Raw genomic sequence first — 10,218 nt, forward strand, 5'->3', positions numbered from 1 at the left:
TCCACCCGTACACGTAGTTACGGGTATTTCGTAGAATCCAACATTATGCATACCAAGTCAGCGAGCCTGACCACCCGATCCCGTTAGTCGCCTCTTACGACAAGCATGGGTTACTGGAGGCCAATATTCTAACCCGGACCTTCACGGATTTCTGCTAGTATGTGTCCAGGTGGGACTGAGATGCTGGCTGTGTATACGATGTGTTTGTGCTGGAAGAGGATGGGAGAGTTTTAACAAAGGTATTGAGAAGAGTTCCACATACAATTCGAGATATGACACTGCACGAGGAACGGTCATTGCCTTCGTCCACCCTTACACGTAGTTACAGGTATTTCCTAGCATCCAACATTGTGTATACTTCTCGCTGGAACTGACTAACACAGTAAATAGGTGTTTACAAAGAGTGACCAATGTCAACACATCCCAGTACTATTAAAACTCCGCCGTGAAACATAAATAAGTAAATAATTGCTGTCAACGTCGTAAACCAACATTCATTTCAAATCAACAACCGTGGAAAATCCATGGCATTGAACACTCGTTGATCAAGAAAACACAAACAGACACTGTACACCCGTTCAACCAGGCAAATCCAGTTCTGACATGGCAGGGTGCACTCGTTTAACCAGGCAATCCTAGCACAGCATGTCACATCTGGTACAACGAACCCGTCCCCTGGCGCGGGATAAACATGAAGGTTAAACAAAGCACTCAACGGCACAATTGCTACTGACGTCGTAAAACAATATTCATATCCACTTGCATGTAAGATGTTTATGAAATATCCAGAGGTATTTTCTCATCATGACATGTGTTAGATGAGAAACAGGTTGAAGGCAATAATACCAAGCCAGGTAACCTACAACAGCACGTCCACGTTGTGAAATTGCAAGACATTAATCAGTGTTATAGGTAACCCGCATGTAATGAAAACCTAATCCCGTCGTCAATACGATAGCTTTATTGAATGAAATGCCACTTTAGATAAGATTAATTCAATTTGTGTCATGGAGTGTGTGCGTGTGTAGCGCACTTCCCACGTGCACCGCATTGACAGACTGTCATCCAAAATTTCATCTAATAACTTTATCATGTGTCAGAGTGAAATCAACATATGCACTTACAATTTATCTAGTTTTAATAATGCCCCATAGAAGGAATGTCGATCGCGAATCGATCGTCCCATCTAAAAACTTTCCCATATAATGTGACTAAATCTGTCTCTCTGTCTGTCTGTCTGTCATGCCAGTGAAGATCCCAGTTAGAATCGGTCTTCATCAACCCATGCTTGTCGTAAAAGGCTCCTAAATGTGCAGATCGATGCTCATGATGTCAATCACTGGATTGGCTGGTCCAGATTCGATTATATACAGACCACGGTCACATAGCTGGATAACTGCTGAGAGCACAAACGTCCAAACTATATTTATCCCAGTCTCTGTCCATCTGAACGGTTTATCTAACGATCAAACTGGCTATGTGTCTGTCTACCAGGTTATTTATCTGTGAATGATATTAATTTAGTTTAAATGTGGATGCACTAGTACAAACACAGGTGTAATATTAATTTTTCTTTTAAAAAGGGGATTGAGCCAATACCCAACACTGACACATTTTAATTGGTCAGAAAACCAATGACGAATCTCTGTGTACCCTGTAACCAGCTTCGTTACCGACAGCTGTGTAATATACAACGTGCTGGGAAGTTCATCGCGACACCGCCGTAGCGGATTATCCTAGTTTAATCCTACTTCCTGTTTGGGGGCTGTTGTAAGCGTAGATACACTTGGAGGAAATTCCAGACAGACTGTGTAAAGTCTGCTCCCAGGCTTTTGGAAAACCGACTTCGGGATGATACAGTGTCACAGTCGTGTCTCATTGGCGGTCCCACCTAGTACGTGACAGAACACGCGTGTATACATTCTTAGTGACAACTCGACTTCAAGGTGGATCAACGCAGTCTTCAGTTTGTCTTAGAAGACAGAGCGATTTGGAGAAACGGGAGACAGTTGCAGTGTCCCATCGTGTGATTAATTACATATATCTGTACTTGTACGTAAACAGCTCCCTTAACCTTGTTTATGGGTACACTCTGGTGTCCAACCTGCCACACACACACGCACGCACACACACACACACACACACACACACACACACACACACACACACACTCACTCACTCACTCACTCACTCACTCACTCACTCACACACACACACACACACACACACACACTCACTCACTCACTCACTCACCCACTCAAAACCTACGGCATTACTACACTGACAAGTTATATTTAATAGTTAAATGATAATTTCTAAAAAAGATAAATATCCCTCTAATACACTGGCGGGTCGGCGGGGTAGCCCGGGTTTCCGGGTTCGATTCCCCACATGAGTTCAATGTGTGAAGCCCATTTCTGGTGTCCCCCACCGTGATATTGCTAAAAGCTAAACTCACTCACTCACTAATAGATTGACATGCTTACTGTCCGCTTAGCTGGACTTGCCTCTTTAAAGGGTGGAATTAAATTACTATACATTCATAGGCTTAGCCTTCAGTGCAGCCTTGGAGCAAGGCTATACACCGTCCTACAAGATCATTAAGCCAGGCATGTTTGTGTTGGGAAGGTAGGGTCTACACATGTTACGGACTAATCTTAACCTCTGAATATACATGACAGTAACAAATAATCCCATTTTAATCAAAAAGAAGCCCCAGTGAGATGGGAGATTCAGAACCTGAGGAAATCTAGACTTGCTTCATTTTGGGCTTTAGCATTGCAGGGACTGAGTTTAGTTTTACGCCGCTTTTAGCAATATTCCATTAATATCACGGCAGGGGACACCAGAAATGGGCTTCACACATTGTGCCCATGTGGGGAATCGAATCCGGGTCTTCGGCGTGACGAGCCAACGCTTTAACCACTAGGCTACCCCACCGCCCCAGCATTGCAGGGAGGGCTAGGCAGTAGGGAAGAATAATGTGGTTCAGGGACTATGAGACAGACTACACATTTTATAGCTAAATTATGTAGTCTGATGACTGAAATAGGAATCATTCCTACGACAGGAGTTTTTAAGGAACTTGTAAGACTTAAGATAAATTAATTGTGTAAATTTGACACTAAATGTTTTAAAACATCGGTTATTAGTCTCTATTGTTTCTCTTTAGCATTGTAAACGAGACACTGTTTCACGATAGCTGTCCGGTCTACAAAAAGTTTTGAGTTTTTTTCTCATCATAAAATATAACAAAACAACAACACTTGTACTATCGGCACCATAATCCTATCCATCCAAATTAATGATTTCATGTTTCCCCAATTTCCGTCTAATGTTTAGCTGATCCTTGAACCCAGTAAAAATAGCGAATGTGTCGATATTTAGATTAACATAGAGATTTTTTCTGGGTCACATCTTAATAAAAAGAAGATGTAACCCAGAAAAATCTCTATGTTCATCAAATATCATCTTCTAAAATGCCAATCAAGCATCTGATATTTAGATTGATCCTGGATAGCAACCAGTCTCCATCAAATTGTCTTACTCATTGTTATCGGATCGTTCAGACTTTGGAATGCTTTCAAAAAGTTAAAAGGGAATGTTCCGTGCACCAGTGACTAAAGATGTCCGATGTAATTCCGAGTTTTTTCAAGTGAAAATTTGACTTGGACAAGTGGAGGGACAGGAAATATTTTCGCTAATACCTGGTATCATCACTTTTTGATCGTATTTCATAAACACAGGCTTATGATTTAGTCAGACTCGTACGAGAGTAGACATTTGGTTCTTATCAAGTTCTTATCATTGTGGAAACCTTTCTGTCGCATTCTATTCACTGCGGACCTTTATTCACTGATTCACCCTTCGTAACTTTAATTTCACTCACTATTTAACGTAAATCTTCGAATTTCCCTTTTTTCACTTACTCTGAGCTTTCCCTGAGGGTCATTTTTCCATATCACGAACAAAACCTGTCTCTGCGTCCAACATCCACTATATCTTCTTTCTTTGACTATTCAATCACTCATTTTTAATTCAACCAACAGACGTTTGCAGTTCCACCTCTCTTACTGTTTCTACTGATTCGATCGTCTCTTATCTTTCACGGTCATAAACCGAATAGTAACTTTATTCTTAGCCAAGAGGCTACAGCGTTCGCTCGTCAGACCAAAGGCTCCGGTTTGAACCCAGCACAGAGAATGTGCTCAGCTTATTTCTTGTGTACGCCACCGTGATATTCAATGTATTTTGCTTAAACATGTAACCCGATTTACTCACTAACCCATTGATGGAGACAGCCACAACACTGATATGAGTTGTAAACTCGTTAATCCAGACACCCCTTTACTAACTTCACTCGAACGTGAATGACAGTCGACCTGCACTGTACACGAGCAGACAAACACAGCACCGACTCTACACTCGTTCAACCAGACAATCCCAACACAGCATGACAAAGTCGAGTCCTTTATTATGCACACCACTCCCCTGACACAAACATGAACCTGTACACTGTACACCCAACGACTGCTAGGTTTGAAACAGGTCCAAACATCACTTGCCAACATACGGACCAATTATGAATATGTCAGTGCTGCCAAACCCAATACTAGGAGGTATCACAGAGAACCGTTGCCTTGCCTCTTCAATCAGGCGTCAAATCTGCTGGATCTGACACAGCCAACTTTCAGGGTTTGGTGTGTCCATCACTCTTACACTCAACCTACATATGAACCTTCCCAAGACTGTCTATTGTTATCTTGTAATCTTTCAAAAACAATCTAATGCTCCAAGGTATATTGTTTTGAAACGAAACTCATTTTCACATCATCCGCATCTGTATCCGTGTACTCCTCTGTGAAGGAGGCCTTGTACTCATTGACTTCGTCATCACATGCTTCACTAACCCCAGTTCCACCCCCAAACACACGCACATACACACACGCGCGCGCACTCACGTAACCATATATGACCATATATACACACACATAAATATATATATATACAGAATATCGCCGTTATTTCTGCGTATTACGTATTCAACAATTGCCTCTCCTATGGTAAGATGTCAAGATGACAGTGGGTTAAGCAAAATATGTAAAATGTGTAATTTTGAAGATGAATTACATTTTGTACTTGTCTGTGATGCATATGCAAATTTAAGAAGCAAATTCCTACCAGAATTTAATTGTCCATCTGTTTTAAGCAAATATCATAAGTTGTTAACATGCAAAGATAAGAATTTACTTATAAAAATTTCATTATTTATTAAACATGCACTATCTAAAAGGAATTCTATCTAATGTTAGAAGAGACATGTATATATATATACCTATGTATATGTTGAAACCATATTGTCTATATATCATATACTACTTTGCATTTATTGTACACGGGCCAATGGCCTATATACCGAAATAAATTCTTCATCAACACATAAATATATACAGACACTCATATTCATTTAATAGTATTTATATCGAACAGTTAGTTCGCCACCATTCACTATTGTCATCATCACATGCTTCACTACCCCCAAGGGGCTGTGGGGTAGCCTAGTGGTTAAAGCGTCCGCTCGTCACGCCGAAGACCCGGGTTCGAATCGCCACATGGGTACAATGTGTGAAGCCCATTTCTGGTGTCCCCCGCCGTGATATTGCTGGAATATTGCTAAAAGCGGCGTAAAACCAAACTCATTCACTCACTACCCCCGATTCCACCCCAAACACACGCACATACACACGCGCGCACTCACATAACCATACATACATACACACACATACACACACATAACTATATACAGACACTCTCCCATCTTATTCACTTAATATCATTTATATCAAAAAGTTAGTCCACCATCATTCACTATTGTCAACCCACCAAGTCACGCCTCCCAAACTCCGGTCTGTAATTGCACCAAGCCCTCCCAACACCCCAACTTCGAATTCACCAACTGGTTCCATTATACTCACCTCACCAAAGTCCCTTCCATCTGACTGAAACCTCAAACAGTATCACCACACACCGCCCAAACCAGAACAAAAAGTCAAGCCGCCCAAAACTGCTCATGACGCAACACCTTGATCTTCTTTACAATGTCGAAGTTTCTTACATGTATATAAGAAAACCAAACATGACCCGACCAAATTTCTGCCGAAAGATAAGCACATTTCAGTACAGTTTTCGTAATATAATGAACATTCATATCGATCAAGGCACGGGCCCAAACAGAAAAGGACCTCCCAGCTTTCAAACTCAGACAAGCTTGAGATGTAATAACACATGTCAATCATAACGTACTCGATGACATTGACATGGAATAGACGTAGAATCACCTAAATTCCTACCCCACAAAGGAGGGCAATGTAACGCAATATGCGTTAATGTTGAGGCAATGTACACGTGTAAATGTCATCTACTACGTCTGTAAGTGTACGTGCGTTTTCTCAGCACAAAATTCCGATTGTTTGCTCAACAAATGATTCCAACTTTCCCATAACTACCACCACTCCCTTCATCGGGTTGGTACTCATCGACGTGTTAACTGTCACTTTATCAATTTCCAGACCGTCGTGTCAAACACAACGTCGCCAGATAATCATTCACACGCGTGTAGACAGATATTATCACTAATACCATGCTTTAACGTCCACCGGAAGTCGGTGGATAATCGGGACTGGTTTTCTCTGAGGCTGCTTCTTTTGTTACTTGCGAGACGGTATCCCGGTGAACCAGGTGGCGCAACATACTGCGCAGAGTTATGTCCCTTGTCTGTGTCAGAATAATAATAATAGTAATAATGCTAATTTTTGCGCCTAGAATCCAACACGATGCTGCTCTCTGGCGTTACATTATTACCCTGACGGAATTGTACTTTCAAAGATGCTACTAAGCGCTTCGCGCGACCGTATAGGTCCGTATATCCGCTTCTCAGGTACCAATTTTGAACAGCTAGGTGAACTGAGTGCAATGTGGACGAAGTTCCTTGCCCAGGGACACAACACAGTATGAGACCCAGGTCACAAATTTGGTGTTTCCACCGGGATTCGAACCCAGGCCTTTGGCGTGAGAGGCCAGCATGCTTACCACTACATCACCACGCTCCGAAATATGCCGCATAACTTATGGATCGGGCATTGGATATTCTGGGAAGGGTCACGGATTGTATCAAGAAAGACAAATTGTCCAATACGAAAACTGTTGAAAATATGCATTATCTGTCTGAACTCATACATCTTTGAAAACGTCGTGTAGGTTAAAGTAGGAGCGTGTGATGCATTTCGGAAATATTCCAGCCAAAAATTCCGACTGGAATATACACAATATAGCCATTGCCGTCTCAAGCTAAAGGCACTTTCGCTTTGATGGATTACGTTCAACTGTAGTAGATTAATAACGGACATATAATCACAATACGTTGTAAAAACCTCTTGACTTTGCTTATCAAAGTGGCATTCTGGAAACAAGACTTTATGCGTAAGAGATGTTTTATCTTGACCAGATATCTCTCAAACATAAAAGATTCGCCGTGCAGAGCTGGGCCCGTTTGTCATGTTAGGATCCAATGATCAACGAATGCCCAGTTTACTCCTGAGATGATACCTTGTTTGCTAGCATGATAAAATAGTCCGTCATATGTCATAATAAACATTTAAGCAAACGTCTACAACAATTATATATAGGCTGACATTTATGCTGACGTATATTTATACTTAAAAGAAAGCATTTGTAAAAAACAGGCATATATTGTGCGCCAAAGGTTCAGTAACCCCCCAACATTAAAGCGTTAAACATGCGCAGTAGTCTCGGCATAGATCATCTGCATACTAATATCCATCTGTGATGCCCCTTGAATACTAAACTGCATGTGTGGTGCGTCTATGTGAAATAACCATGCAATACTGGTTGAACTACGATGCACCTGAAAGTAGGTCATATGTTGCGATAGGCCTATAAAACACACGTGTTGCTAACATTTCAAATCAGACATCCAGCTGGAAAAAGCAGGTTAGAATTAAAAACAAATCAAAAACATCTGGGCCCTACATAATCCAACTGAACCGAAGAACAACATGTAGTGTTAAGACGTGTACGTTGATATAAGAATGCAAAAAGCCTTAAAGCGTAAGGAGAGAAAAGATATCCCTGCTGTACACCTGCTGTTGATAGTGCGGTAATATACTCACGCGGGCCCTTCGTACAGTGCAGAGACGGATCAAATTGAGGTTTCAGTGGTTTGTGACATTAAAAACTGTTGCTAGAACACAAAGTGTAATAAAAAACATTCCTGGAAAGGTACTAGCACGCCGCAGGTGTGGCTATAATTTTGTATTGGCTTCTTACTTTCTGAATTTTTCGACGTTCATGCTTAAAACATATGGCATCGAAACAGAAAAAGAACCTTCATTTATAAAACTACAACGATGTGATAATATTATTCTTACTGCTGGTTTTGTTTTCACAATACGCGAGTATTGCCTACGGTGTATTATGAGCAATCATGATACACATGTTCATTTCAAATTTGATATACTACGGTGACTTTGTAAAAAATGTTTGTGAAGAATTTTCTGCCATTACTGTCAGAAACTGTTCAAGATAATGGTAACTTAATAACACTGTAATACCTTTAAATGTTTTTGGGTTACACAAAGTCATAAGTAAAGAGTCATTTGAGTTATTATTTGCATTATCCACAAACATTGTCTTTAGAATGAATGTTTGAGCTGTTTGTGTACTTTTCGGTGTCATCCCAGACAGACAGTGTGTCACGTTCTCCAGACAAATCATCATTGTATCTCAATACACAGGACTTTAGGTCACCTACACATAACTCCCACAGTATCACCTTTAACCCTTTTGTCGCCGAGATGCCAAAGGGGAGATAAAAATTGCTTTTTAATTGTTCAGCTTAATGCAGCTAATGCACGAGCCCCGTGTCCAGTGAAATATGTGTTTGACCTCAACACCGAGAGGGATACGGTGCCTAGCTGCAAAAACACGTACGGTACACCTAAATGTGAGACGTGAGTGAGAACAGGTGGATTTCATAGCAATATTAAAACATTCGCTTTGTCTGTGTCTCCTTATCTAAAATCTAACGTGCTACAGTATGGAGAATAATTGAAAGGAGTGTACAGAAAAGTCAGTGAAAATATCGTGCTCTTTATTACTTCTCTTAAAATTACACGTTGATGCCTAAAAGGGTGACTTATTGTTTCAGTATAACTTTAAGCCGTTGGAATATGACAGATAAGTTGACATAATTTGAGCATCAGCATAGGGAACTTGTTAATCACTAATACAGAACACACACCCCCTCTCTCTCTCTCTCACACACACACACACACTGTCTCTCTCTCTCTCTCTCTCACTCACTCACTCATGTATATACATCATTAAGACTCACTCTCCCTCGAATATTGTATCTCCCAGGATTTGAATACAATGTGAAAACATCTGTATTCCAAAGAACGCCACCTGACTGTGAGTCATGTAACTCATAAAATAGCCTTCAGCTAGAATATCTTCAATTCGATGTATGATTGTGTACGTGCCACATCTTGTAACCCTGAAGCGTATTATCACAAAATAAATCTCACCCTTCAATACACGTAAGAAAGTCATGTGTAGATCTCTGTCAGTATTGTTGCAGCACCAATCCCATATCACAGCTACAGACACACAACTATGACCTTGACCTTGACCAAGAAACAGTGACCTTGTCGAAAGGGGTTGCCTATGCCGATTCATCATCTTCTGAATCATAAATCGTAAAAGAGGTTTCCTGGTGAAACTTTTCTTTTCACAGAAATTCAAATTTCTTTCAAGATGACTCAGTACCGCTTCATCCTGAACGTATTGTACTGCACAGTATAGACACCCGATACTGTTGATCTCGACATAGGAAACGAACATCCTCTTAGGATGCTGATGTTTTCTGTTCACACAGACAGGACATATACACGTGTCTGTGTGTGTATGTGTGTATGACACACTTGATCGTCAATGAGTGTTTGCGTAACACAAACTAGGGTGCAAGTCTCACTGATGTAGCGATGTCGCGTCGCCCGGAATACAATCCCATCCTTTTATCCCAAACCTACTTTTTCATTTCTATGAAATACATCATTTCCATCTCTTAACAAAGATGTCTTGTTGAGATGAAGATAATATCAACTGAATGACATTATGAGAGTAAATATCTAGCAGCTT

The 10,218-nt window shown here is 40.8% G+C and overlaps 1 non-coding gene across 1 annotated transcript; it reads right to left on the reverse strand.

The window, feature by feature from the left end:
* Positions 1-7,034: 7,034 nt before the first annotated feature.
* Positions 7,035-7,103, reverse strand: Trnae-cuc. Its single transcript has one exon. It is a non-coding gene; the product is annotated as a tRNA-Glu (tRNA).
* Positions 7,104-10,218: the final 3,115 nt, after the last annotated feature.

Source organism: Haliotis rubra, unplaced genomic scaffold (assembly GCF_003918875.1).
Source record: "Haliotis rubra isolate DU_JTF1 unplaced genomic scaffold, ASM391887v1 Scf5, whole genome shotgun sequence".
In the NCBI taxonomy this organism is placed as follows: Eukaryota; Metazoa; Mollusca; class Gastropoda; order Lepetellida; family Haliotidae; genus Haliotis; species Haliotis rubra.